A 27651-nucleotide genomic window follows, 5' to 3' on the forward strand; every position below is an offset into this window, starting at 1 on the left:
TCGCCAGAGCTGGTTAAAAGAAGCTGAGCTGTGATTGGTTGCTATGAGCAAGTTTTTCCACTTGACAACACCTCAGCAGACACTGACTGGGTGGGAGAAATCTGGCATCCCTGGGAACATAAGCTCCCAGCCATTGTCTGCCCCACAGAAAGGAGCACAGAGCACTTTGGTTTTGACCCCAGGCCTCTCTTAAAGGGATCCCCGGTATGGAAGTTAAAACCGTTCCACTCAGCTCTGTGGTTCTGACCCCAGGGTCTCTTAAAGGGATCATTGGTATGCAAGTTAGGGCAAATCCACTCTGCGCTTTGGTACTGACCCCAAGCCTTTCTTAAAGAGATCCCCAGTATGGAAGTCAGGGCAATTGCCTTCAAATGCTCTGGTACTGACCCCAGGCTCTCTTAAATGGATCTCCTGTATGCAAGTCAGGGCAAATCCACTCAGCGCTCTGGTTCTGATCCCAGGCTCTCTTAAAGGGATCATTGGTATGGAAGTCAGGGCAGATCCACTCTGCGCTTTGGTACTGACCCCAGGCCTCTCTTAAAGGGATCCCTGGTATGGAAGTTAAGACCATTCCACTCAGCGCTCTGGTTCTGACATGGAAAAAGGTTGTCCAGCTCCACGATGTAGTGAAAACAAATTTCTTTTATTCACTTCAATCGATACAGGGTAGAGGTTAAAATGCCAGCATAGAAGATATAGATGCTTGCGTTCTCAATGCGTTTCTGGTGTCTTAGTTACTATGCCCGGGCAGCGCCGGGCTCTTCAGCTAGTTCTAAATATTTTTCTCCTTGCCTTGTCTTTTTTTACAATTCCACTTAAACTCTTAGCTCCTTTGGTAACAGTCAGGGCTGGTGCCCTCAGCTCATCTGGCTGATCAAACCTCCAAATGCCATGATTGATAGTGACCGTGTCATTTGGAAGGTTGTGAGAGGGAGGGGGCTCCCTCTCTCACCCCTATCAGCACCTCCGTGAGGAAGTCATGACAGCCGGAGGCCAAGCAATGACCTCCTGGTGTGCCAGATATGGTGTTCTGTAAGGGCCCCGTCACACATAGCGACGCACCAGTGATCCTGACAACGATATTACCTTGTCAGGATCGCTGGTGTGTTGCTACATGATCGCTGGTGAGCTGCCAAACAGGCAGCTTCACCAGCGATCAGCACCAGCGACACGGGGGTAATAAACGACGCACGTCGCTTAGTTACCCACTGTGTGCCTTAGTTACCAGCGCGCTGGTGCAGGGAGCTGGTAACCAAGGTACACATCAGGTTTCTAAGCAGAGCGCGCCACTTAAAAACCCGATGTGCACCTTGGTTACCAGCTCCCTGCACCAGCGCTCTGGTAACTAAGGTACACATCGGGTTTCTAAGTGCTGCGCGCCGCTTAGAAACCCTGCGTTTACCTTAGTTACCAGCGCGCTGATCGCTGGTCTCCTGCCTGTCACATGCAGCGATGCGTGCTGGCCAGCGGGAGACCAGTGATCAAAGAAAATGTCCTGGCCATTTCAGGACGATCAGCGATAACCGGCAGGGGGGACGGTCGCTGGTCAGTGTCACGAAACTTGTGACTCAGCAGCGATGTCGCTAGCGAGATCGCCATGTGTGACAGGTGCTTTAGACCCAGCCATAGGCAGGGTATAATAGTCAATCTGCCTGTGTAATATCACAGGTCTAGTGCATTGCAGTGCTGATGTATTGCAATGCATGAGACCAATTATCAGACTAATAAAAGTCAAAGTCCTACAGACCGACTAAGTAAAAAAGGAAAAAAAATTAAGAATTGAAAAAAAATATTTAAAAAACCCACGAAATAAAGAACAAAACATATTACACCAATAAATACACATATTTATGTAAAAACAAAACAAAAAAGTCACATATTTGGCATCCATAACGACTCGATCTATAAAACTGTCTCACTAGTTAACCCCTATAGTGAACACCGTAAAGAAAAAAAGTAGCAAAAACTATGGTTTTTCATCATACCGCTGGAAAATAAGTGAGTAAAAAGATAAATATAAGTAAAAATTGTACCTCTGAAAACGGCCCCACAATGTGCCTAAACCACATTTAGCATCTACATGTCTGACATATCTGTCATTGATGTGATGAGAGCCCACTTAATTTATGTGGTGCATGTCTCCAGAAGCACGAGCTGGGCACAATGTATGGGCACTACAATGTACTGGGTACTGCAATGTACTGGACACTACAATGTATTGACACTATATTGTACGGGCACTACAATGGTATATTTGCATTTCCACTTAGCAACATCATTGCTGCTTGTTTCTGGAAAACACCTACAGAGTCAAAATCATCACTACACCTGTAGATAAATTCCCAGAGGAGTGTAATGTCCAAACTGGGGAAAACTGAGGGAGGTTTCTGTTCTTCTGGCACTTAGGGGCTCTGTATATGGAGTCCACAAAATATTTTATGGAAATTTGTTCTCCAGGAGTCAAATAGCACTCCTTCCCTCCCAAGTCTTGCCATGTGGCCAAACTATACTGTACAACCACATATGGAGTGTTACCACACTCATGAGAATTTGTGTCATAAATTATATGGTCAGTTTTACCTATTTCTCCCGCTCTCTGACCACAACCTTCTTTCATTCTCTATCAAGAACTGCCAGGCTTGCTCAGGTCACCCCCACTGTCCAGACTTATAGAAACATACAGGCCATTAACACCCAGAAACTTATGAAGAACTTGCAGTCTTCATTGGCCCCTATCTCCTCCCTCTCATGTCCTGATTCTGCATTGAAGCATTACAATGAAACACTTCAAAGTGCCCTGGATGAATTTGCATCCCCTATAAATAGAACACCACAACACAGACGGCGACAACCCTGGCACACGGTGCAAACACGTTTCCTGCAGCGGTGCTCCAGGTGCGCCGAACGTCTGTGGAGAAAATCCAATCTACACGAAGATTTCATCCATTTTAAGTTTATGCTTAGAACATACAACACTGCCCTTCACCTCTCCAAACAAACCTATTTCAACACCCTCATCACCTCACTGTCCAATAACCCGAAACGTCTCTTTGACACTTTTCATTCTCTACTCAATCCAAGAGTACAGGCCCCAACCACGGAGCTCCGAGCTGACGATCTGGCCAATTACTTCAAAGAAAAAATTGACCAGATTCGACAGGAAATTATCTCCCAATCACCTCATACCATGCACTGTCCTCCCTCCCCCATTGCATCTAGCTCACTCTCTGATTTTGAACCAGTCACAGAAGAAGAAGTAAGCAGGCTCCTTGCATCTTCTCGCCCAACTACTTGCACCAGTGACCCATTTCCGTCACATCTCCTCCAGTCCCTTTCCCCTGCTGTCACCCCTCACCTAACTAAAATATTTAACCTCTCTCTTCTGGTATTTTTCCCTCCTCATTTAAGCATGCCATCATACATCCACTACTTAAAAACCATCCATCGACCAAAACTGTGCCGCTAACTATAGACCTGTCTCTAATCTTCCCTTCATCTCTAAACTCCTGGAATGCCTGGTCCACTCCCGTCTTATCCGCTATCTCTCAGAAAACTTTGTTCTCGACCCTCTCCAATCCGGTTTCCGCTCTTTACACTCCACTGAAACTGCCCTCACTAAAGTCTCTAATGATCTGCTAACAGCTAAATCAAATGGTCATTACTCCCTGCTAATTCTCTTGGATCTCTATGCAGCATTCGACACTGTGGATCATCAGCTCCTCCTCACTATGCTCCGTTCCATTGGCCTCAAGGACACCGTTCTCTCCTGGTTCTCCTCCTATCTCTCCAACCGCTCCTTTACTGTATCTTTTGCCGGTTCCTCCTCCTCTCACCTTCCCCTTACTGTTGGGGTCCCCCAAGGATCGGTTCTAGGCCCCCTCCTCTTCTCCTTGTACACTGCCCCTATTGGTCAAACAATCAGTAGATTTGGTTTCCAGTACCATCTCTATGCTGATGACACCCAATTATACGCTTCTTCTCCTGACATCACGCCAGCCTTTCTAGAAAACACCGGCAATTGTCTAAACGCTGTGTCTAATATCATGTCCTCACTATATCTAAAACTGAACCTGTCAAAGACTGAACTCCTGGTGTTTCCTCCCTCTACTAATGTACCTATACCCGACATTGCTATTTCTGTGTGTGGTTCCACTATTACTCCCCAGCAACAGGCCCGCTGTCTTGGGGTCATACTTGATTCCGAGCTTTCCTTTGCCCCCCACATTCGATCACTGGCTCGCTCTTGTCATCTGCACCTCAAAAACATTTCTAGAATTCGACCTTTTCTTACTTTTGACTCTGCAAAAACTCTTACTCTTTCTCTTATTCATTCTCGTCTCGACTACTGTAACTCGCGTCTAATCGGCCTCCCTCTTACCAAACTCTCCCCTCTCCAATCTGTCTTGAATGCTGCAGCCAGGATCATATTCCTCGCCAATCGTTACACCGATGCCTCTACCTTGTGCCAGTCATTACACTGGCTACCCATCCACTCCAGAATTCAGTATAAACTTATTACCCTCACCCACAAAGCACTCCATGGCTCAGCACCACCCTACATCTCCTCCCTTGTTTCAGTATACCACCCTACCCGCGCCCTCCGTTCTGCTGATGACCTGAGGTTAGTATCCTCAATAGTCAGAACCTCCCACTCCCGTCTCCAAGACTTTACACGTGCCGCGCCAATTCTTTGGAATGCACTTCCCAGGTCAATACGATTAGTCCCCAATTCCCACAATTTTAAGCGTGCCCTGAAAACGCATTTATTCAGACTGGCCTATCGCCTCAACACATTAACCTAATCTATCCCTGTGTGGCACAGCCAAAAGTTTTACCATAACCAGATTTCCCGCATCATGTTCCCACATGCTTTATGCATCTATTAGCCCTCTGTGTCTGTACTGTTACACACTTAACATTATGGCTGGTCCATACAATCAGGGCAACTGTTACCACCCACCTTTCGTGTCTACCTCTTTCCTCATAGACTGTAAGCTTGCGAGCAGGGCCCTCTTTCCTCTTGGTATTTGTTATAATCTACTGTATGTGATTATTGTTATGCTGTAATGTCTATTGTCTGTACAAATCCCCTCTGAAATGTAAAGTGCTGCGGAATATGTCGGCGCTATCAAAATAAAATTTATTATTATTATTATTTCCCCTTGTGAAAATGTAAAATCTGGGGCGAAAACATTATAGTGGTAAAAATTTATTTATTTTTTCTTCACTACTCAATGGCATAAAATTTTGTGAAACACGTGGTATCAATATGATCACTGCCCCCCCTAGATGAATTCATTAAGAGGGGTAGTTTGTAAAATGGGGTCACTTGTGGGAGTTTTTTCTGTTTTAGGGTCCCGTTTCACATAGCGACGCACCAGCGATCCCGACAACGATGTGACCTGTAAGGATCGCTGGTGCGTCACTAAATGGTCGCTAGTAAGCTGCCAAACAGGCAGATCTCTTCAGCGACGCAGCAACGATCCAGCGATCCATATAATGACGTCGGCGGTCGTTGGTACCTTGTCACAAAGCAGCTATTCTGAACTATTCCAGCCTGCGTCCCTGAGTTCAGCGTCGCCAACGAGGTTGCTCATCGGCGTCAAACACAGCGATGCATGCTGGCCAGCAGGACGCCAATGATGAAAAAATGGCCCAGGACATTCCAGCACAATCAGCGATATCCAGCAAGGGGGCTGGTCGCCGCTATGTGTCACATTTAGCGAGATCGCAGGCAAGATCGCTGTTGCGTCACAAAATCGGTGACGCTTCAGCGATCTCGCCAGTGATCTCGCTATGTGAGACGGGGGCTTTAGACCCTTGTATGCGACATGGCATCCACAATCTATTCCAAACAAGTTTGCACTTAAAAATCAAATAGCGCTCCTCCCCTCCCAAGCCCTGCCGTTTGCCCAAACAAGAGTTTCTGAGCACATATGGTATATCCTTGTACTCATGAGAATTTGCACAGCAAATTATGTGGTCCATTCTCTCCTGTTACATTAGTGAAACATAAAAATTGATCCTAAATCATAATTCGAAGAGAAAAAACATGATTTACAATTTTCACGGTCCAATGTTTTAAGATTCTGTGAAGCACCTGTGGATTCAAGCTGCTCACCACACCTCTAGATAAATTCCTTCACTGATTTAGTTTCCAAAATGGGGTTACATGTGGGGAATTCCACTGTTTAGTCACATCAGGGGTTCTGCAAACATGATATGGGGTCAGCTATCTAATCCAGAAAATTTTGCACTCCAAAAGTTAAATGGTTCTCCACTTCCGAGCCCTGCCGTGCATCCAAACAGCAGTTTTCCATCACATATAGGGAATCAGTTTCTCAGAAGAAATTGCACAACAAATTGTACTGTCCATTTTCTCCTTTTACCCTTTTGAAAATGAAATATTTGCTGCTAAAGCAACATTTTTATGGGAAAAATGTATTTTTCCATTTTCACATCTCAACGTTATAAAATTCTGTGTAGCAATTGTGGGTTCAAGGTGCTCACCACATCTCTAGATAAATTGCTTCAGGGGTGTAGTGTCCAAAATGAGGTCACTTGTTGGAAGTTTCCACTGTCTAGGCACATCAGGGGATCAAAACGCGACATGGGGTCCGCTAATGATTCCAGCCAATTTTGCATTCCAAAAGTCAAGCGGTGCATCTTCCCTTCCAAGCCCTGACGTGCGCCCAAGCAGTAGTTTTCCACCACATATGGTGTATCTGTGTATTCAGGAGAAACTGGATAAAAAAATTGTATGGTCCATTTTCTCCTGATATCATTGTGAAAATGAAAAAATTGGGGCTAACGCAACATTTTTGTGGGAAAAAGTAAAGTTTTCATTTTTTTCCTTCCACATGATGCACCTAAAGGGTGTACCTACTTCTTAAATGTAGGTTTGAACACCTTGAGGGGTGCAGTTTGCTGTCACTTATGGGTATTTTCTGTCACATAGGCCCCTCAAAGTCTCTTCAAATGTGCTGCGGGGCCTAAAAAAAAATAGGTTTTGTAAATTTTCTTTGAAAAATGAAAATTGTTGATAAACTTTTAACCCCTCTAACTTTCTAACAAAAATAAATTATTGCATGTTTAAAAAATGATGCTAATGTGAAGTAGACATATAGGAAATGTTATTTATAAACTATTTTGTGTGATATAACTATTTGATTTAAGGGCATGAAAATTGAAAGTTTGATAATTGCAAAATGTTCAAATTTTTGCTCAAATTTTAAATATTTTCATAAAGGCAAATCATATTGAGCAAATTTACCACTAATATGAAGTATAACATGTCAAGAAAAAAATAGTCTAGGAATCACTGAGATTCGTTCAACTGTTCCAGAGTTATTACTTAATAAAGTGGCACATGTCAGATTTTAAAAATCGGTCATTAACGTGCAAAGTGGCTTCGTCCTTAAGGGGTTAAAAATAATAGAGGTAATAGAATGGAAAAAACTATACTTTCAGAGGTTGTACAATTAGCAAATATAGGAAAGTTACATCTTCACCATGCTCAGACACCAGTTACTCTCCTGTGCGTCTGAGCATGTGGGAGAGAAAGAGAGCAGCTCACTCAGGAGTCTGAATATTTGCTAGACCTGCAGATCAAATCAGCTACTCTAAGTGCATGGATGAAGCGGTTAAAACTGCACTTTCACCAAGGAGTTTGTGGAAAAAAGAAATCCAGATTAGGTAATGGAGTACATTACAAAGACTTATAAGTTTGCAAAGGCTGATCAATAATTAAATAGAAAAATAACATTTTGCTACTCTTTAAGGCACCCCTACCACATCTGACTAAAGTCGTCAGAGTCTTCCGATATCGGTGGGATCACTTGATGATGTCAAGGGGGAAAAAGATCCTATCCTTTTTTATCCAGGGGATAAGCCGCCAGAGGAGTCTTTCTTGTAGAGAACACAGAAAACGCCTTGTCAAGCTGTGTGCCTGCGTATTGTGGAGTCACAAGCCAGGCCGAACGATTACTTCTCGTGGCCTTTAGAGTCATGACTCAAGAAAGCAATTTCTATATCCAGATAATGTTTTGGTCCAAAGGAACAAATGCTCATTCACGGCTTGTTTACGTAAGGTCAGACGTCTCGGAAGTGGTCCTTTAAACCTTTTTTTTTACTCTTCTTCTGGGGAATTTTAATGAATCACAAAATGTCTTTCCAAAGTTTCGAGGTCATGACTGCTCGGTTTTCATGAAATGCCAAAAATGAGTTTTTCAAAGACATTAAACCCAGGCGTCATCACCGCAAATGGGTGTGAGCGGTAAAAGCAGAAAACAAGGAGCCACATATTGTGAAATCTGCGAATGTCACAGTGGGCGACTCGATGGGAACCTGATGTTGTTTCACGGGAGAGGAATGCTACTAAAGGAATTTTCCTCCGGAACGAGACCGTTTTATCTCCTTGATATTAATTATGGATCTGATGAGGATCCGATGCAGACACATTATCCATATTTAAAGAGTATCCGATCTATAAAATATTAATATCACATATATCCAGGCTGGGCCGTCAATTATATATTTTGCTTGTGACACTTTGTCAGAGCTTTATATCTGTGTCATAAATATTCTATGAGTAAGTGTCTGCCATGAGTCAATGGTGGCAACGAGAACTTTGTACAAGTTCTAATAATCATGTTGTAATGATCAGAGAAAATAAGGATGTCATACAATTATCCAGTCTTTATTGTTCATGGGTCATTGTCATAATCACGCGTGACTGGACACACCGCCTCCAGCAGGGCGAATTTATATGACACGCGTGACCATGGATACACCGCCTCCAGGAGGGAGAATTTAAATAATAATACGTGCAGCCAGATACACCACCTCCAGCAGGCAAATTTCAGTAGTACATGTAAGTCTGGATACACCGCCTCCAGCAGAGCGAATTTCAGAATAAAGGGGAAAACCAGGGAAACAATTACAATGGTGGCCCTGTGATGGGGAACGGGGACATGGAGACCTCCTGCACTCTCCTGAGTCAGTGTCTCTACACTCCTAATGATCCCTAGGCCGGTTCCGCAACGGCTGCCGATCAGGATACCTAATATCCCTAGCTCGCCCTGCACCTAGCCCTTTCTAGTGAAGTGGACGGTGCAGACACTAATCCCACCACTGCACTGAAACACACATAAGGGAAAGAGACAAACAGGGAACACCATTTAGCTTTGCTCTGTTGCTAATGCTCCCAGCAACAGAGTCCAACACCTGAGTGCATCTTCCTCCGACCATGTCCAACACCTGAGTGCAGCTTTACAGCAACAGCGTCCAGCACCCGAGTGCCGCCTTGGAGCAACAGAGTCCAGCACCTGAGTGCAACTGTCCAGCAACAGAGTCCAGCACCTGAGTGCAACTGTCCAGTAACAGAGTCCAGCACCTGAGTGCAACTGTCCAGCAACAGAGTCCAGCACCTGAGTGCAGCTTTCCAGCAACAGAGTCCAGCAACTGAGTGCAGCTCTACACCATAGCTGCCACTCCACCACGCTTTGCAGGAACTCCTCACTGACACCATAGCTGCCACTCCACCAAGCTATGCAAGACCTCCTCACTGACACCATAGCTGCCACTCCAGGACTCTGACTGAGCTGCTTGGGACTCTCTCTCTCCTCCAGCTCCTTCCTTCACCAAGAATGGTTGGAAAAGACCAATAATATCACCAACAGTGAGTGAGCACAACTGACGCACCTTTAATGAGCAATCACACCTGTTAGTGATTCCCGTGCAATAACACTAACCACCACCGAGGGCAAACTAGAACTAAAAACACCAGTGCAATGACCATAACGGCCACCGGGGGCAAAAAACAACCTTAAGTACACAGCTTAAGGGAAAAAAAAGGTTACGTCTACATTTATCTGTCAGATCCAAACTGGATCATGACAGTCATAGAGAAAGACTCCAAGGGTTGAAGAGAAGGGTCTCTAGTTGAAGTTAGCCCTAATCTCTTAATTTGTGATGTGAACTTGTCAAAATGCTCTGCAACATTGCCAAATAAGGACGATATGTGACTGTGTTCAGCCATCGTACCCCTCCAACTATAGAAGCATTGAAAGCTCTTCCACTTAGATAGGTCATCGATGTTTAATCGGTGGAATACCGTCCACTCAATCCTCATTTCAGAATTTGTGTGTATCGGGGTCTATTGCTTCTCCCCAAACCACAGATAATGTATAATCATATTTTGCCCTCTAGGAAAGTATGAGAAGATTCTCTAGTTACATTGACAACTGATGACCTATCAGTGAAAGCCAACCCTTCAGATGCCCATCTCAGCATCTCATTTGTATAAAAGTGTTTTGCATCTTCCTCAACAACAGATATCAGCAATCTCATAATTTGGGGAGTGAATTTGGCTCTCAAAAGGCTCCACAACATTTCCAAACATGAAACATGGTATCGCCTCCACTATAGAATTATGACAATCTCCTCTGTCATCAATATTCAATTAATGAAGAGCTGACCCTTTAGTTGCCCATTTGAGAACTCATGTGTATGAGGGTGTATTTCCTCTCACTCAACCACAGATGTCACCAGCCTCATAACTTGTGGTGTGGGGGACTTGTCTAAAGCCACCCTATACATATTAGATAAATGTTGGCCGATACTGATGAGTTCGAACAACATTTTAATTTATATTTGTGTGGAGCGCAGGCCAAGTAGCTATAAGGGGAGATATCGATTGAGTGTGTCCAGTTTCAGACTGCAGATTGCTTTGTTTTCCTAGAGTTAAGCCACCGGCAGAGATGTCTGACGATAACTTTCTTACAGAGAACACAGGAGCCCTCAGCTGAATGAGCGATTCTCTGTATGGTAGAGACAGCCGAGATGCTCAATCAGCTTAAGCACCTAATGTGTATGGGACCTTAAGATTCAGCTTTCGAAAGACTCCTCAACGTTGTTAAACAGAAAACACATCTGACCTAAGAGTCATGTCTTCTTCTCCATCGCCATTAAATAGGTATATGAATCTTCTTCACTTACGTAACTCATCAATGTTCAATCAGTGGAAGTCTGACCCTTGATTTCTTGTGTATGTGGGTGTCCTGCCTTTGCCCCAAACAGAGATGTCAACAGACAGATTTTAACATGACCGACGTTTTGGTCTACACAGGATCTAAAGAAGGTACAGTCGGCCAAACAATAAACTGAACAAGCATTTGGGCAAGAGTAATTGACAATGTATGGGAACCTTTGGGTTCATCGGTGTTCTTGCTGACCATTGTGGGCCCTAGGGGGTAGATACCCTATTCATCAGACATGGATAGCCAATGGTAAGGGTGAACCATACATTTTTATTCTCAGAATCTTCTTTTAGATCATCTGATGGTGATATTTCTTGATATTACATCATACTGCATAGCAGGGTGACTGGTAAAGTTCTTCCATCCTGGTAGGCCTCAGAATCATAGTGGACTGTGTCTATAACACCCTTTGTTAGACAAGGTAAAAATACTTTTACCCATGTTATTATGACCCTCTCAAGCCCAACAGGCCGAGAATCTGACCAGGTTTGCTGGTACTCGTGTCAACCTATGTCTTAAGACCTGTATACTAATGTGATCACAAGCATGTATGGCAAAAAGATGAAGAGGATAACTAATGGATGAAGATGAAAATGATTTCTCTATCCCTTTTTCATTTAGGTAACCTTTAATGTTGTGACCAGCCCTATGAAGATGAGACAACCAACGCCCGGGTCATGGAGGTAAATATTGACTCTGGAAGAGTTATTATTTTTCATTTTTGACCAGTCTAGCAGAGCGACCATTCCCACAACCACTTTATCCTACCTCCTCGCACACATTTGGAATTCTTCAAACATTTCTGCCTGGAGAATTCGAGCAATGTTTTTACGAAAGATCCGCCACACCCGAGAAGGATTGGCTCTACAACTTGGCCAGTGCCGAGTCAATCCAAAGAGGGGGTTGCAAAAACAAAAAGAGTGAAAATGAATGATTCTTATTTCAAGGTGGTCTTTTCACTTCAAGGATGATAAAAACTATAAATTTGGATCTTTTGAAAGGTGTTGTCCCTTAAACATATATCATCTACCAACATTATGACTGTTGGGGTCCGAATACTTGGACCCTTACTGATAACAAGACTGGGGGTCACAAAAATCCCAATTTGAAGACAGCAGTAATGAGCATGTGCGACCACTGCTGCATTCTCTGCATTTAGAAGTGGTGGTCGCACATGCTTCATTCACACAGGGCACTGTCACACACCCTGTTCTCCGGTTAGGTGGGCGTCTCAATATTTGGACCCCCAGTCATCAAACATTTTTCACCTTTCCTGTCTGTAAACTGACATGAGAAAAACAGCATGTGCTATACTTTTAGGCTAAGTGCACACGTAGCAGAAATTTTCTGCTGAAAAACAGGACTCCCTTCCCAGAAACGGTACTTTTTTTCTGTTCGTTTTTACCGCGATTTTTGCATGGGGTTTTTTTGCGTTTTTTTCCGCACGGTTTCTAGACACATGGAAAAAGCCAGAAACGCGGGAAAAAAACGCGAAATTAATGAGCATGCTGCGTTTTTTACCGCGATGCGTTTTTTCGCGGTAAAAAACACATCAATGTGCACAAAAAGTGGAAAATGCGTAGAAATTAATGGGGAGCTTCTTTTTCACGTTTTTCCCGCGGATTTTTTGGCAAGTCCATGGGAAAAACCGCGAAAAAAACGCTGTGTGTGAACACAGCCTTAAGGACACAAGGTAACCACAAAGTTTTGAACTTTTTTTTTTAAGACTTAAAAGAGTTGTCCACCTTCGGGGACATTTTTATGTTAGGTTATGTCTGAGGGATTTAAAGTTTCTCCTTTAGGAGCACACTAAGTTCAAAGAGGATCTCTAGTGCTACCTCCGCGGCGGTTTTAACCGCGCGCGATTTTGCCGCGAAAACGCGAAAAATAAGCATCCCATGCATTCCTATGGGATTCCGCAATGCTGTGCTAATGCTGCGGTTCTTACCGCGGCGGAATCGCTTTGCGGTAAAAACCACAGCATGCTCATTAATTTGCGGAATCGCGGCGATCCCGCACCCATAGGAATGCATTGTTCCGCTTACTTCCCGCATGTGGCTGTGCACACCATGCGGAAAGTAAGCAGAACAATTGCGGATGGTACCCACGGTCCGGAGGAGAGGAGACTGTCCTCCGGGCTTTGGGTACCATATCCCTGTAAAAAATAGAATTTAAAAATAAAAAATATTGTTATTCTTACCTTCCGGCGTCCCGCGCAGCCTTCCCGCTTCTCTCCAAGCTCCCGGTCCCAGTAATCCTTTGCGAAAATGCCCGCGATGGCGTCCGTTCTCGCGGGATCACGAAGTCTCGCGGTCATTCGCGCGACGTCATTGCGAATGACCGCGAGACATCGCGATCCCGTGAGAACGGACGTCATCGCGGGCATTTTCGCAAAGGATTACTGGGAACGGCTGCGCGGGACGTCGGAGGGTAAGAATAACACCATTTTTTATTTTTTTTTTACATTCTGTCTTTTACTACTGATGCTGCATAGGCGGCCTCAGTAGTAAAAAGTTGGTCACACTCGTCAAACACTATGTTTGACGAGTGTGACCAACCTGTCAATCAGTTCTCCAAGCGATGCTACAGATCGCTTGGAAAACGCTAGCATTCCGTGGGAATTTAAAATGCGATTTTTCCGTGGACTGGAATTCCGGAATTTTCGCGGTAATTTCCGCGAGAGTTCCGGTACGTGTGCACTTAGCCTTAGAGGTATGAGAAGTCAAGGACATTTAAGGGTCCTTGTCACATGATTTAGTATATAAAGCCAAACTATTATCTTCTCCAAAAACATAAAGGCCTGCATTTCCAGGCAGCTTTTTTGGCATTCTTGTCCCTCAACAGTGCAAAGTAGGAAACTGGTTGGCTGGATAAGATCCCTGTGGTGGACGTCTGGTGATAACATGTCACCCACTGGCCAATACAGACAGAAGAGGGCCCTTGTGCAAGAACAGTATTTGGGCCCTTTGCAGTTCAATAGCTCATCATAATGCACAACTCCACCTACTTTGCAGGTAGAAGTGGACCTCCTTACCTCTTAGGCTGCGTTCACACATCGCGTTTTTTTTGCGACGGTTTTTAACGCTCGATTTTGCAGCGAAAACGCAAAAAAAAGCATCCCATGCAATCCTATGGGATTCCACAATGCTGTGGATTTTCCCGCAGCGGAATCGCATCGTGGAAAAATCCGCAGCATGCTCATTATTTTGCGGAATCGCGGCAATTCCGCCCACATAGGAATGCATTGTTCAGCTTACTTTCCGCATGTGGCTGTGCCCACCATGCGAAAAGTAAGCAGAACATTTGCGGATGGTACCCACGATCCGGAGGAGAGGAGACTGTCCTCTGGGCTGTGGGTACCATATCCCTGTAAAAAATAGAATTAAAATAAAAAAATCGGGTTATATTCACCTTCTGATGTCCCGCGCAGCGTCCCCAGGCTTCAGCGATACACGCGGAAGGTCCCATTCCCAGTAATGCATTGCGATAATGACCTTTGCTGACGTCGCGTCTCGCGATATTGTAGCGGTTTCGCGAGACCTCGACATCATCAATCAAAGGTCATTGTGTATGCTGTCTTTTTTATTTTAGAGATATGGGCCTTTTTGCTTAGTGATATTTTTATTATCTTTATAATGGGGACATGGCTCACAGGGTAATGCAGAGCAAGGTAATGCAGAGCAACCTAAAGACACACCCCTGAGGATCCTGTGAAAAAAAATCATAATATTAGCAGCAAATATATACGACCAAATCTCTGAAAATGATATGAAAAACAAATCTGAATACTCAGGGAAGTAGAGGAAATAAAATAAGCACAAAAACTGGACACTTCAGATCCTCTTTAAAGAAGCTTCTTAATTGCCTGTTCATGATTTTTCTGATTGATGCCATCTGCCATGTTTCTGATTACTTGTCTTTTCCAGTAAATTGGGTTCATGGTAATATAAAGCTCCATATTGACCTATTGTGGTTGGGTTTGGTCTCTTTAAGGATCTGCCAGCTTGATTTCTTTAAGGATCTGCCAGCTTGATTTCATGGCTGTTCTCAGGATTCTGCAAATTCTCCATGAGTACCAATACTAACTTCTAATGGTCACACCCCCCACTATGCTTCTTCAGAAGGGATGTTGAATCCAGATGACCCGCCAACTGTTCACATTGTCCCTGGATTGCTACTAGAGAGGAGAGAACTTGGCTAAAGTGCTAACATCTCAGAAGCCTCTATCGAAATTACGTTATTAACGAGGGTTGTCCACTTGGCGTGTCTCCCTTTGAGATGAGATTTCAAAAGTCGTCCTGGTAGCAGGGACGTTCTGCATTGCCGCAGGCAGTATTACCTTTGGTTTCAAATATCTGGCCAACACATAAAAAATGACCTACTTGCAACTGGATGGTGCAGGCCACCATGATGTTGAATGGTGTGGTGCAATGTTACTGCTCTTACAGTAAAGAATCCTTCATCTGTTTTGGTGGTGAAACATTTTCTCGGGGATGTAGAAAATAGGTTTTCTTCTCTCTGTCATCTTGGCATCCACCCAGGAAAAGCTCCAGAGATAATGCTAAGCGTAGACCCAAAATGTAATGTGAACTCTGTCGTACCTGCATCAGATGCCACCCAGCCAGCCACTGACACTGACTATTGGTCTGCCCATGTAATTAATATGAAAGGTTGAACAGCTACAGATCTCGTCCTGATAGGAGAGTAGCCATATAGCTGACCACAGCACAGGCATGTAAAGGTGTGACAGGAGCCAAAGGAGTTGCCAACTTTTGGGGGACATTTTTTTATTACTTAAATGGATATAATTGTGACTAAACATCTTTTTTGCAATTGGATTTCATGAAAAGTTTTGCTCCTCTCAGCTGATTGATTTTTGACCACAGTCCACATCAAAATTCAATGTGTAGCGAAACAAAGAACCTTTAAAAGCCAAACTGTACACAATTGATGATGTACCCCAACTGCAAAAAATCATTTGTAACCCCAAATACATGAAATTCTGTTAAATAATATATATTTCTTTCAAAAAGGTGAAAAAAAAAACATTCATGGACATTTAGGGGTTTCAATTTCAGTTGCAGCCCCTTGTGACACTTTGATGTCACTTGGTTGTCCTAAGACCCAACACTCTATACAAGGCAAAACAGCATTCATTGTACACCATTATATTGTTTCTTAAACTGATTGTCCAGGATGTGCAGTGGCCGTTCTCCAGTGAAGTATGTGGGAGCTGAGTTGCAGTACACAAGAACAGCCACTGCACAGTCCACGGAGCTGTCCTGTTCTGGCTCCATTCATGGTGCACATCTGGTGGTCACAGGACCTGCTGACTGCTGCCCAATGGGGATCCTGGGTGTGGGGGGTTATGGTGTCCTATGTACTATTATACAGTAATAAAATAATGATGTTGGGGGTTGTAGTGTCCTATGTACTGAGTATTATACAGTCATAAAATAATGATGTTGGGGGTTGTAGTTTCCTATGTGCAGAGTATTGTACAGTCATAAAATAATGATGTTGGGGGTTGTAGTGTCCTATGTATAGAGTATTGTACGGTCGTAAAATAATAATGTTGGGGTTGTAGTATCCTATGTACAGAGTATTGTATAGTCGTTAAATAAAGATGTTGAGAGTTGTGTCCCATGTACAGAGTATTGTGCATTCTTAACCCCTTCCTGACATATGACGTACTATACCGTCCAGGTGCCCTGGGCCTTAAAGCCCATGGATGGTATAGTATGTCATACGCGATCAGCCGCGCTCACGAGGGGGCACGCAGCTGATCGCGGCCGGGTGTCAGCTGATTATCACAGCTGACATCCGGCACTATGTGCCAGGAGCGGTCACCACTCCCGGCACATTAACCCCCGGCACACTGCGATCAAACATGATCGCAGTGTTCGGGGGGCATAGGGAAGCATCGCGCAGGGAAGGAGCTCCCTGCGTGCTTCCCTGAGACCCCCAGAACAACGCGATGTGCTCGCGTTGTTCCGAGGGCCTCCTCCCTGCAGGCCCCCGGATCCAAGATGGCCGCGGGGGCCTTCGGGGTCCTGCAGGGAGGTGGCTTCTCAGGGCCTGTTAAGAGCAGGCACCGAGAAGCTGGCTTCACAGCCTGTCAGATTGCTGATCTGACACACATTGCAAAGTGTCAGATCAACGATCTGACTTTATATAGTGATGTCCCACACTGGTACAATATAATAAAGTTAAAAAAAAAAAAATGTGTAAACATTTTTTAAAAATTCCCTAAATTTTTTTTACAAATATTCCCTAATAATTTTTTTTTGTAAATAAAAAAAAACTATAAAAGTACACATATTTAGTATCGCCGCATCCGTAACGACCCACCCTATAAAACTGTCCCTTTAGTGAACCCCTTCAAAAAAAAAAACAAGGCAAAAAAACAATGCTTTATCATCATACAGCCGAACAAAAAGTGCAATAACACGCGATCAAAAAGACGGATATAAATAAAAATGGTACAGCTGAAAACGTCATCTTGTCCCGCAAAAAACGAGCTGCCATACAGCATCATCAGCAAAAAAATAAAAAAGTTATAGCTCGCAGAATAAAGCGATGCAAAAATAATTATTTTTTATATAAAATTGTTTTTACTGTATACAAGTGCCAGAACATAAAAAAATGATATAAATGAGGTATCGCTGTAATCGTACTGGCCCGAACAATAAAACCACTTTATCAATTTTACCACACGCAGAAAGGTGTAAACGCCTCCCCCAAAAGAAATTCATGAATTGCTGGTTTTTGTTCATTCTGCGTCCTAAAAATTGGAATAAAAAATGATAAAAAAAGTCATGTGCCCGAAAATGGTACCAATAAAAACATCAACTTGTCCCGCAAAAAATAACACCTCACGTGGCTCGATGGGTCAAAATATGGAAAAATTATAGCCCCAAAACACGGTGATGAAAAAACTTTTTTTGCAATAAAAAGCGTATTTTCGCATGTGACAGCTGCCAAACATAAAACCCCGCTATAAATAGTAAATCAAACCCCCCTTTATCACACCCTTAGTTAGGGAAAAATAATAAAATTAAAAAAGATGTATTTATTTCCATTTTCACATTAGGGTTTGGGCTAGGGTTAGGGTTAGGGTTGGGAGTAGGGTTGGAGTTAGAATTGGGGAGTTTCCACTCTTCAGGCACATCAGGGGCTCTCCAAATACGACATGGCATCTGATCTCAATTGCAGGCAATTCTGCGTTGAAAAAGTCAAACAGTGCTCCTTCCCTTCCAAGCTCTGCCATGCGCCCAAACAGTGGTTTATCCCCGCATATGGAATATCACCCTACTCAGGACAAATTGCACAACAACTTTTGGGGTCCAATTTCTCCTGTTACCCTTAGGAAAATAAAAAATTGGGGGCAAAAATAGCATTTTTTGGGAAAAAAATATGATTTTATTTTTATGGCTCTACGTTATAAACTTCTGTGAAGCACTTGGGGGTTCAAAGTGCTCACCACACATCTAGGTAAGTTCCTTATGGGGGTCTAGTTTCCAAAATGAAATCACTTGTGGGGGGTTTCCACTGTTTAGGCACATTAGGGGCTCTCCAAACGCGACATGACACCCGCAGACCATTCCATCAGTCTGCATTCCAAAACGTCACTACTTCCCTTCCGAGCCCCGACGTCTGCCCATACAGTAGTTTACTCCCACATATGGGGTATCAGCGTACTCAGGACAAATTGGACAACAACTTTTGGGGTCCAATTTCTCCTGTTACCCTTGGCAAAATATAAAAATTGGGGACTAAAGATTATGTTTGTGGAAAAAATATGATTTTTTTATTTTCATGCCCGGGCGTTATAAACTTCTGTGAAGCACTTGGGGGTTCAAAGTGCTCACCACACATCTAGATAAGTTCCTTGGGGGGAATAGTTTCCAAAATTGGGTCACTTGTGGGGGGTTTCCACTGTTTAGGCACATTAGGGGCTCTCCAAACGCGACATGGCGTCCGATCTCATTTCCAGCCAATTTTGCATTGAAAAAGTCAAACCGCGCTCCTTCCCTTCCGACCTCTGCCATGCGCCCAAACTGTGGTTTACTCCCACATATGGGGTATCAGCATACTCAGGACAAATTGCACAATAACTTTTGGGGTCCTGTTTGCCTTGGGAAAATAAAAATTGGGGGTGAAAAGATCATATTTGTGGAAAAAATATGATTTTTTAATTTTACGGCTGTACATTATAATAATAATCTTTATTTATATAGCGCCAACATATTCCACAGCGCTTTACAGTTTAACAGTTTCGAAACACAAGTCATAAGTAACAACGTTAACAATATAATAATTAAAGCAAAATAAGACGAAATAAGACGACCCTACTCGTGAGAGCTTACAATCTGCCATGAGGTGAGGGAGATACAAAGTACAGGTGTGTATTTACAATTGTATATTTACAATGAAGGTCCAGCCATCTTGAGGGAGTGAAGGATGGATGGAGATAGTGAATGGGCTATACACGCACACTTACACATAGAATGACTTTGATTAGTGAACGTGATAAGCCGCTCTGAACAAATGTGTTTTGAGGGAGCGCCTAAAACTATGCGAATTGTGGTTAGTCCTAATTTCTTGAGGTAGAGCATTGCAGAGGATAGGAGCAGCATGGGAGAAGTCTTGGAGTCGGGAGTGGGAGGTACGGATTAGTGCAGAGGTTAGTCGAAAGTCGTTTGCAGAGCACAGCGATCGGCTAGGCCGATAGACAGAAATGAGGGAGAGATGTAGGGGGGTGCCGCACCGTGGAGAGCTTTGTGGGTGAGAACAAGTACTTTGAATTGGATCCTATAATGAATGGGCAGCCAGTGTAATGACTGATGAAGAGAGGACACGTCCGAGTACCGATTAGCCAGATGGATGACCGTGGCTGCTGCATTAAGTATGGACTGGAGAGGGGATAGTCGAGTGACGGGGAGGCCAATTAATAGAGCGTTGCAGTAATCCAGGCGGGAGTGGATCAATGCTACAGTGAGGGTTTTTGTTGTTTCCATGGTGAGAAAAGGGCGGATTCTAGAGATGTTCTTTAGGTGTAAGCGGCAAGAGCGGGCAAGAGATTGTATATGGGATGTGAAGGAGAGATTGGTGTCAAACATAACACCCAGACAGCGCGCCTGCTGCCTGGGAGTTATTGTGGTACCACCCACGGAGAGGGAAATGTCAGATTTAGGGAGGTTAGTAGACGGCGGGAGCAGAAGAAGTTCAGTTTTGGAGAGGTTGAGTTTCAGATAGAGAGTGAACATGATATTGGAGACTGCGGACATACAGTCACTGGCGTTCTGTAGTACAGAGGGGGTAAGGTTGGGGGAAGACGTATATAGTTGTGTGTCATCAGCATAAAGATGGTGCCGAAAGCCAAATCTGCTGATGGTCTGTCCAATTGGGGCTGTGTAGAGAGAGAAGAGAAGGGCGCCAAGGACTGAGCCTTGAGGTACCCTGACAGCAAGAGGAAGAGGAGATGAAGTGGAGCCAGAGAACAAAACACTGAAGGAGCGGTCAGAGAGATAGGAAGAGAACCAGGAGAGCAGTGTCCTTAATGCCTAGTGACTGGAGCCTAGAGAGTAGGAGATGGTGGTCAACAGTATCGAAAGCTGCAGATAGGTCAAGACGAATGAGCAGAGAGTGGTCACCGTTACGTTTTGCTGTCAGAAGGTCATTGGTCACTTTGAGTGCAGTTTCAGTCGAATGTAGGGGGCGGAAGCCGGACTGTGAAGGGTCTAGAAGGGAGTGAGTTGAGGGGTAAAGGGTAAGGCGGGAGTAAGCTAGGTGCTCCAAAAGTTTAGAGATGAAGGGGAGATTGGAGACTGGTCTGTAGTTGTTTGTGCAGGATGGGTCGAGAGCAGGTTTCTTTAGTAATGGAGTAACGATGGCGTGTTTGAAGGAGGATGGGAAAATACCCGAGGAGAGATTAAAGATTGCAGTTAGGTGGGTTGTGACGACTGGGGAGAGAGACTGGAGGAGATGTGAGGGAATGGGGTCGGTAGTGCATGTAGTCGGATGAGAAGAAGAGAGGAGTCTGGAGACTTCTTCTTCTGTGATGGGATCAAATGTGGAAAGTGAGCCAGGGGAGATGCAGGAAGGGATGGGAGTCACAGCACTTGGTGGTTGGGAGCAGATTTCCTGATGCATATTATCTATTTTTTCTGTAAAGTGGGAGGCCAGGTCATCAGCACAAATGTCTGTGATAGGGGCTTGTGCTTTTGGCCTGAGGAGGGAGTGAAAAGTGTCAAAAAGTTTCTTGGGGTTGTTGGCTAGTGAGGAGATCAGGGTGATGAAGTTGGTCTGTTTGGCGAGGTGAAGGGCAGTGTTATAGGTTCTTAACATAAATTTGAATTGGATGAAGTCTTCTGGTGTGCGGGTTTTTCTCCTTAGGCGTTCAGCACTCCTAGAGCATCGCTGGAGAAGTTGAGTTTGCGATGTGAGCCAGGGCTGTTTTACTCTGTGCTTGGAGGTTCTGAGGGTGAGGGGAGCTACTTGGTCAAGGGTGTTTCTAAGAGTGTCATTGTAGTGATGAACAGCCAGATTAGGACAGGAAAAAGAGATTGGGGACAGTGATGAGTGTAGGGAGTCTGAAAGTGTCTGAGAGTTAATGGCTTGTAGATTTCTGACTGTGTGGTAGAAGTGAGCTGAGGTGGGCGAGGATTTGTGAGCGTCTTCTGTGAAGCCCTTGGGGGTTCAAAGTTCTCACCACACATCTAGATAAGTTTCTTGGGGGGGGGTCTAGTTTCCAAAATGGTATCACTAGTGGGGCTTTCCACTGTTTAGGCACATCAGGAGCTCTCCAAACGCGACATGGCATCCAATCTCAATTCCAGCCACTTTTGTGTTAAAAAAGTCAAACGACGCTCCTACCCTTCCGAGCTCTGCCATGCGCTGAAACAGTGCCCCCCCCCCCACATATCAGGTATCAGCGTACTCAGGACAAATTGCACAATAACTTTTGTGGTCCAATTTCTCCTGTTACCCTTGGTAAAATAAAAAAAATTGGACCTGAAGTAATTTTTTTGTGAATAAAGTTAAATGTTCATTTTTTTTTTAAACATTGAAAAAATTCCTCTGAAGCACCTGAAGGGTTAATAAATGTCTTGAATGTGGTTTTGAGCACCTTGAGGGGTTCAGTTTTTAGAATGGTGTCACTTATGTAGCAGGGGTTGGGGTAGCCCCCTTATAGAATATAATGTAGCCCCCTCATAGAATATAATTCTGGCTCCCACATAGGGTATAATGCTGCACCCCACAAAATATAAAGCAGCCCCCTCATATAGTATAATGCAGCCCCTCCACAGAATATGATGTAGCCCCCCATAAGGCAGCCCCCGATAGAATATACTGTAGCCCCCTTTTAGGGCATAATACAGCCCCCCTCATATAGTATGATGTAGCCCCCTGAGAATAATTCATCCCCCACACAGAATATAATGCAGCCCCCTCATAGGGTATAATGCAGTCCCCTTCATAGGGTATAATGCAGCCCCTCTCCACCTCCACCATTGTCCTCCCCCTCCACCCCCATCATTGTCCTCATCACCATCTCCATCATTGCCTTGTCACCCACCTCCCCTATTATTGCCCTTTCTAACACCTCCATCATTGCCCATTCCACCACCTCTATCATTGCCTCCCCCCACCACCATTGTCCTTTCCACCACTACCATCATTGTCCTTTCCACCACAACCATCATTGCTTTCCCCCCCACCCCCATCATTGCCCACTCCAACACCTCCATCATTGTCCTTTCCACCACAACCATCATTTCCTTCTCCTTCACCACCCCATCATTGCCCATTCCCCTACCTCCATCATTGTTTCCTCCCCCACCACCCCCATCATCCTTTCCACTACCACCAACATTGCCTTCTCCCCTCACCACCTCATTACTGCTCTCTCCATCACCCACATCATTGCCAATCTCCAATACACACACAGCACCACACACAGCACCGCACCACCCTCTCGCACACACAAAGCACCACACCACGCACGCACGCAGACATACAGACACACACACACAGCACCACTCACCTCTCCGAACATTCCCTGCAGCCGCGGCACATCCCTGCAGCTTTCTCTCTAAGGCTAGGTTCAGATTAGTGTTTGGGGGATTTGCAGAGGGCTGCGTACTTCCTCCATTAAGCCCCGCATGCGTCCTGTGTACCTACGCATTTTGCGCAGACGATGGGCGCGTCAAAACAACGCATCCGCATACATTCGCATGTCCTGCGTACCCAATGTTAAAGATAGGTACGCAGGACGCTTGCAGAAGTATGCGGAAGTATGCGGGGCTTAACGGAGGAAGTACGTAGCCCTCCGCAGAGCCCCTAAATGCTAATCTGAACCTAGCCTTAAACAGCCATGCTGAATGATGACGTCATCCAGCTGAGCTGTGTCAGGCAGGAAGCAGGACAGCATCGGATCTCTGCAGCTCCGCTCTGCTGCCAAGCTGCAGGGATCGCTCCATGCCCGGCGATTGCCCTCAGGGTTAGCAGTCCTGCAGGGGACCACCTCTGGGGCCCTTATACAGCCACACTGGCTTTACATGTGGGCAGTGTTAGCCTCAGCCTGTGGCTAACACTGCCCACTATTTAAGTGAAATGGTATTCACTCCTCTCCACGCCCATGGGGGCATTGGGGAAACGTGAATATTCATTTCTCTTTAGCAGCGGGGACAGGCTCCTGTCTCCAGCTGCTGCTCCTCTGGCACCAGGAGGGCCCCCCTGACTCAAGGGCCCCATAGCAGATGGGTGTGCCGCTATTAGTGACATACCACTGGCTGGGGGCCGCTGGAACATTGGGAGCCCTAGGCAGCTGCTGGCCAGTATGCCAGCAGGTGTCAGTGCTTGGGCCCACCGGTTCTCCTATGGGCCAGTCCAACCCTGGTTGTAGTGTCCTATGTACAGAGTATTGTACGGTCGTAAAATATTGATGTTGGGGGTTGTAGTGTCCTATGTACAGAGTATTGTACAGTCATAAACTAATGATGTTGGGGGTTGTAATATCCTACGTACAGTGTTTTGTGCAGTCATAAAATAATGATGTTGGGGGTTGTAGTGTCCTATGTACAGAGTTTTGGGCAGTCATAAAATAATGATGTTGGGGGTTGTAGTGTCCTATGTGTAGAATATTATACAGTCGTAAGATAATGATGTTGGGGGTTGTAATATCCTATGTACAGAGTATTGTACAGTCGTAAAATAATGATGTTGGGGGTTGTAGTGTCCTATGTGTAGAATATTATACAGTCGTAAGATAATGATGTTGGGGGTTGTAGTGTCCTATGTACAGAGAATTGTACGGTCGTAAAATGTTGATGATGGGGGTTGTAGTGTCCTTTGTACAGAGTTTTGGGCAGTCATAAAATAATGATGTTGGGGGTTGTAGTGTCCTATGTGTAGAATATTATACAGTCGTAAGATAATGATGTTGGGGGTTGAAATATCCTATGTACAGAGTATTGTACAGTCGTAAAATAATGATGTTGGGGGTTGTAGTGTCCTATGTGTAGAATATTATACAGTCGTAAGATAATGATGTTGGGGGTTGTAATATCCCATGCAATGATGTTGGGGGTTGTAGTGTGCTATGTGTAGAGTATTGTACGGTCGTAAAATAATGATGTTGGGGGTTGTAGTGTCTTTTGTACAGAGTATTATACGGTCGTAAGATAATGATGTTGGGGGTTGTAGTGTCCTATGTACAGAGTTTTGGGCAGTCATAAAATAATGATGTTGAGGGTTGTAGTGTGCTATGTGTAGAGTATTATACAGTCATAAAATAATGGTGTTTGGGGTTGTAGTATCCTATGTAATAATGTTGGGGGTGTGGTGTCCTATGTGTAGAGTATTGTACGGTTGAAAGATAATGATGATGGAGGTTGTAGTATCCTATGCAATGATGTTGGGGCTTGTAGTGTGCTATGTACAGAATATTGTACAGTCATAAAACGATGATGTTGGGGTTGATGTGTCCTACATACAGAGTATTGTACAGTTGTAAAATAATGATGTTGGGGGTTGTAGGGTCCTATGTACAGAATATTGTACAGTCATAAAATGATGATGTTGGGGGTTGTAGGGTCCTATGTACAGAATATTGTACAGTCATAAAATGATGATGTTGGGGGTTGTAGGGTCCTATGTACAGAATATTGTACAGTCATAAAATGATGATGTTGGGGGTTGTAGTGTCCTATGTACAGAATATTGTACAGTCATAAAATGATGATGTTGGGGGTGGTTGTATCCTGACACCCAATACTAAAGCTATGCACAGTGCTCCCTCTCCTGGTGATTGGAGGTACTCCGGAGTTATCATTTTACTCTGTCACTGCAGGTATTTTGAAGCTCCAACTGCTATTAACTTTTATTTATAAATCAGATTTTCTTTTATTTTGTTTGTCTCTTTTTACCATCGTTCTAATACTTTTACAATCTGACTTAGACAATTCCTTATTTTGCGGTTTGGTCAAGTTAGTCATCTATTTATCAGCCCAGATCAACTCGAGAAGGTCTGTGATCATCATCATCATCTTCATCCATTGTTCACCTTTTCTCCATCCTGTGACTTCTATGCGAGACATCGGACCCTCAGGACGAGCTTTCCTGTGCTGCGGATGAGCATTTCCTATCTCCATAGACCCTGGTGTAGATGCAGGAGCCATTTATTGTCACTCCACCTCCCAGGAAATGACTTTCATTTGTTTTTTAAATGAATAATCTTCTATGATTCATGTCTTAAACAATCACTACTCATCATCATGTCGTTCTGTGTCTGACCAGCCTGTAATTACATCACCTGTCAGACCACCTAATGCTGGTCGTCATAGCAACCCGAGAGGAAACACAACGATGGAGTATTACAAGTATTGTGCTCTTTACTAATGAGAAACCAGAGAGAGGCGGGCAAATACATTTACTTTATTACTCATCCTATATTATACTCCAGAGCTGCACTCACTATTCTGCTGGTACAGTCACTGTGTACATACATTACATAACTGATCCTGAGTAGCCTCCTGTATTATACTCCAGAGCTGCACTCACTATTCTGCTGGTACAGTCACTGTGTACATACATTACATAACTGATCCTGAGTAACCTCCTATATTATACTCCAGAACTGTACTCACTATTCTGCTGGTACAGTCACTGTGTACATACAATGCATTACAGATCCTGTACTGATCCTGAGTTACATCCTGTATTATACTCCAGAGCTGCACTCACTATTCTGCTGGTACAGTCACTGTGTACATACATTACATAACTGATCCTGAGTAGCCTCCTGTATTATACTCCAGAGCTGCACTTACTATTCTGCTGGTACAGTCACTGTGTACATACATTACATAACTGATCCTGAGTAACCTCCTATATTATACTCCAGAGCTGTACTCACTATTCTGCTGGTACAGTCACTGTGTACATACAATGCATTACAGATCCTGTACTGATCCTGAGTTACATCCTGTATTATACTCCAGAGCTGTACTCACTATTCTGCTGGTACAGTCACTGTGTACATACATTACATAACTGATCCTGAGTAGCCTCCTGTATTATACTCCAGAGCTGCACTTACTATTCTGCTGGTACAGTCACTGTGTACATACATTACATAACTGATCCTGAGTAACCTCCTATATTATACTCCAGAGCTGTACTCACTATTCTGCTGGTACAGTCACTGTGTACATACAATGCATTACAGATCCTGTACTGATCCTGAGTTACATCCTGTATTATACTCCAGAGCTGTACTCACTATTCTGCTGGTACAGTCACTCTGTACATACATTACATTACAGATCCTGTACTGATCCTGAGTTATATCCTGTATTATACTCCAGAGCTGTACTCACTATTCTGTTGGTGCAGTCACTGTGAACATACATTACTGATCCTGTACTGATCCTGAGTTATATCCTGTATTATACTCCAGAGCTGCACTCACTATTCTTCTGGTGCAGTCACTGTGAACATACATTACTGATCCTGAGTTACATCCTGCATTATACCCCAGAGCTGCACTCACTATTCTGCTGGTGCAGTCACTGTGTACATACATTACATTCCTGATCCTGAGTTACATCCTGTATTATACTCCAGAGCTGCACTCACTATTCTGTTGGTGCAGTCACTGTGTACATACATTACATTACTGATCCTGTACTGATCCTGAGTTACATCCTGTATTATACCCCAGAGCTGCACTCACTATTCTGCTGATGCAGTCACTGTGAACATACATTACATTACTGATCCTGTTCTGATCTTTAATTACATCCTGTATTATACCCCAGAGCTGCACTCACTATTCTGCTGGTGCAGTCACTGTGTACATACATTACATTACTGATCCTGAGTAACCTCCTGTATTATACTCCAGAGCTGTACTCACTATTCTGCTGGTACAGTCACTGTGTACTTACATTACATTACTGATCCTGTACTGATCCTGAGTTACATCCTGTATTATACTCCAGAGCTGCACTCACTATTCTGCTGATGCAGTCACTGTGAACATACATTACATTACTGATCCTGTTCTGATCTTTAATTACATCCTGTATTATACCCCAGAGCTGCA

The 27651-nt window shown here is 44.2% G+C and overlaps 1 long non-coding RNA gene across 1 annotated transcript in view; it reads left to right on the forward strand.

Annotated features, from left to right (window-relative positions):
• Window positions 1-27651, forward strand: part of LOC141085343 (uncharacterized) — a 198964-nt gene that overhangs the window by 146219 nt on the left and 25094 nt on the right. Inside the window, exon 4 of the long non-coding RNA XR_012231278.1 lies at window positions 11661-11722. This is a non-coding gene — a long non-coding RNA (uncharacterized lncRNA). The remainder of the gene's footprint in view (window positions 1-11660; window positions 11723-27651) is intronic.

This window comes from Dendrobates tinctorius, unplaced genomic scaffold, assembly GCF_039654945.1.
Source record: "Dendrobates tinctorius isolate UK_male_01 unplaced genomic scaffold, ASM3965494v1 ptg000028l, whole genome shotgun sequence".
Lineage (NCBI taxonomy): Eukaryota > Metazoa > Chordata > Amphibia > Anura > Dendrobatidae > Dendrobates > Dendrobates tinctorius.